This window comes from Poecilia latipinna, unplaced genomic scaffold (assembly GCF_001443285.1).
Source record: "Poecilia latipinna isolate Pla-1442-1.1 unplaced genomic scaffold, P_latipinna-1.0 Scaffold3086, whole genome shotgun sequence".
Classification (NCBI taxonomy): Eukaryota; Metazoa; Chordata; class Actinopteri; order Cyprinodontiformes; family Poeciliidae; genus Poecilia; species Poecilia latipinna.
In genome coordinates this window covers 2,505-6,060 of record NW_015115702.1, presented here as the reverse complement: position 1 = coordinate 6,060, position 3,556 = coordinate 2,505, and the positions used below count along the sequence as shown (strand labels likewise).

Below are 3,556 nucleotides of genomic sequence, written 5' to 3'. Positions count from 1 at the left end.
GCTGCTAATGAGGCAATGAAGCTTCAAACTGCTTCACCACGTAGAGACCAAGCAGGCTGTGGATATAAGCAACACTTCGGGTGTTGTTGTCTCCATCATTCCCAGATGGGACCGTCTAGTTGCAGAGAAACAAGCTCAGGGCTCCCGTTAGTCATTATCGTGAGTTAAAACGTTCGTTTTTGTGGCGCCAAAACGAACATTATTTGAAGGGATATGTAAACGTTACCATAGCAACCAGAGTCAGAGCGTTTGGGCAGTGGTCGAGAGGAGATGAGTAGAGCTTGTGAGTCTTAAGTCTGGTTTAGACGGCAAGATTTAAGGACTGTTGGCCGATTCTCCAAACTTCTGTGACCACAGAGCTGATAAAAGTACAACAGGTTCGATCGGTTCGTGTCTCCAAAGCAGGAGCAGCACGAACCGATTCCAGTCACAAACATCGCGATTCCAGAAGAAAATCCACAAAACCCCCAACATAGCGGTTTCTGATATCGGCACATGGGCAATCACCCAGGACGGCATTTTGTGGGAGCAGCATGAGCTGAATTTTGTAACTGTTTTCAACTGTAGGCAAGCACTGAACAAATACACAGACTCATTCCATAAATCAGAATATGACTAAAAAGGTCATTTGTTTAGCAATTCCATCACCAAGTGAAATAAGTCAGACAACTGACAGTTACACATCCTTACATCTCTTTGTATGTTTAATACCTTATAAAAAGTTATTTTCAATAAATACTATTAATCTGACAAGCCTCATCGGGATGTATATCCTAGGTTATTGATTAAGAATGCATGGCATTCATATTTAAGTTTTGGCCTTGTTCTTAGCACAAAAACGGCCTTCCAGCGTGCATCAGCATTACCTCCTCTGCCCAGATGTTCCTCACAATGCATCCAATTTGCAACACAAAGTTACACCCTTGCATTATATAGATTAATTAGATTACTTTCGTTGTAACATATTTCTATTTCGTAGTATTGAATTAGACTGCATGGCATTCACATTTAAGTTTTGGCCTTATTCTTAGCACTAAAAAAAGAAAAGGCCTTCCAGTAATTGTGGGTGCATCAACGCCCCTCTACCCCCACCTCCTCGTCCCCACCAACTTGCAACACAAATAGTTACACCCTGGTTATAGAAGCCCGACGCTACCGGGTCAGATGCCTGTGAGCAAACAAAAGCTAAGAAGCGGAGAAGTTCCGACATGGCCACGTCCTGCTCGGTGTGTGTCAAACAGAAACATGGCCTTTCTTTCTAAAAAAAAACAAAAAAACAACAACACTAAGAACACAATGTCACGTGTGTTGCGATAATAAGCCAGTTAATGCTGAACGAAATGGACTAAATACAGTTCACCTAGCTACTGGAGGCAATTTAACATCAGCAGTCAAAGCAAACTGGATTAAATCAAACTTAACTCTTACCTTATCCTGCACCGGAAGAGCTCTCACGGCCGCAGCACATTGTTAGGGATTTTATAAAGAACCACGTCCTTACAAAAACAAACAAAAAGGCTGAGACCACCAAGCTCTTAAGATTTCTCCGTCGCTCTTCACTCAAGCTACTTCCGGCTGGTCAGCCTCGACGTCCATGACGCAACTACGTTATGTAAAGCAGACGAGAAGGCGCTCGCTGTATGGCAGGCAGTTTTTAGCATAAATTCGGTTTTACCGCTGTTACGATATCCCCAATTGTTCTTGGACTAGACGTTTTAGTAATTTAAGATTTCTCTAATTATATTTTGACTATACAAAATACCCTCTTGACAAATCTCTAATTACTTCCTGACTAGTCGGAATTACGTCAGGTGTATATTTACACACAACGTGTTCTTGTCTGTTTATACCTGACTGTTGTGTTCCTGTGTCTCCAGCTCCGCCTCACTTTCTTCTTTTGTTCATGGTCCTCCAGGACCGTTATAAATATGAAGTTATTCATTTCCTCTTCCCTTTTATTTGTTCCACTGGGAAGAGGCAAGTTTTATAATCCATCACAATTCTTTTATTTATATTGTTCAAATGTTTATTTTTCTTTTTGTATAGGTGTATTTTCACTTGAGTTGTTATTACACCTTTATAAGATTTGATACTAAATGCTTGGTTGGGTTTTGAGCATGATGTGCACTGGATGCTAGCACTACTATTTTGTATAGATCGCGCTGGAGAACTGCAGCACATGCTATGTGCTATTGCTAATATCTCCCGATTGTCAGGTTAAATAAACGGAGACCGCCTCCAAACCCAGATTTGATGTCTTGTGGTTTGTCCGATCACCAATTGACGGACACAACGTAGAAGTCCACTGGTCACACATAGTCAAAACGTCCCTGACTTACATAGGACTTTGGAAGTTTAATAAAACAATGAAAAATAGAAAAAACATAAAATATGTTTGAAAATACACCACTTTCATGTTGAAAATGATTTGATAATATCAATTTTAGCTTTTCAAGACAGTTTTTAAGTGCATTCGGTTTGTTGTAAATTAAACGCAAAAGAAAAATCGTTCCCCGTGTCCCTTAAAGGGCTCCGTAATTTACAAAGGGTGAAGTGAAACATGTTTAAGTGCGAGTCTAAGTGGTGTATTTGGCTAGAGGAAGTATTTTATTTTGAAGAATGCTTAACAGGATCTAGTTCTGTCTTTCGTGACTTCCGTTGATGTCGGTTGCTAGGTTACGAACAGCCGTTGCCGTTTTCAGCTGTCAGCTGTCGCCGTTTTCTGCTCAATAAAAACCGAACAGAAATGTTCACCAAACACACCTGAGCCTCCGTCGTGATGGAAGAAGCTTTCACTCCGTAGCAGCTTAGTTTGGGGCCAGCCCTGATGTTAGGAAATATTGTATTGAGATGGATATTTGACTACATTTATTGCTCAACCTAATTCATCATCATTCAAACATCACAAGTGTGTCTATCTACCATTGGCAGCACAGACAGAATATTATGCTTATTCAAATTAGTTTTCTTGCCTGCCTAGAACCTGTTTTGGTTATCCTTCCATCAACAGTCTCACGGGACAATCACTTAACCCCAGTAATTAGGAGGATCATGGAAGCCTTGTAAGGGGATGGGGATCATGCAGGTTTTTCAATTAGTAGTCAATGGCATCTTTGAGGGTTCTGATATAGGCAGGGATACAATATATCATCACCTCCCTCGCTGATCTCTGGGGGTCTCTTCATTATCAGGCCATTGTCACCTCTGTCAGTGTAAATGTGAAAGATGGGGTGTGGATTGGATGTGGATGATGAGAGAGGGGTGGAGTCAGGGCTTGGCTGAAAATGTAATCTTCAGTGGACCACTCTAAAATAATAGGCCTCGTGACCTCTGAGGTCTATAATAACACCAGACCCCTCTCCGTATCCTCCGTCTGCTAATCCCCAGACAGTTCTGACGGTGAAGAGATCCTTCAGTAAGAGTACTGAAGGCAGAAACATGAAACGGGAGCAATAGAAGAAAATGGCTGCAGCTCATTTGTTCCACTACATTTCTCAAACTGCTTGGAGTTTTGAACCCCTTGAAAGTGACATTTTTTTAAGCTTAGGAGAGATTA

At 41.3% G+C, this 3,556-nt stretch overlaps 1 protein-coding gene across 1 annotated transcript in view; it reads right to left on the bottom strand.

The window, feature by feature from the left end:
• insig2 (insulin induced gene 2) overlaps window positions 1-1,597 on the bottom strand; it is a 9,014-nt gene extending 7,417 nt beyond the window's left edge. Inside the window, exon 1 of the mRNA XM_015022732.1 lies at window positions 1,429-1,597. The gene's annotated coding sequence lies outside the window, so the exon portion shown is untranslated. The remainder of the gene's footprint in view (window positions 1-1,428) is intronic.
• Window positions 1,598-3,556: the final 1,959 nt, after the last annotated feature.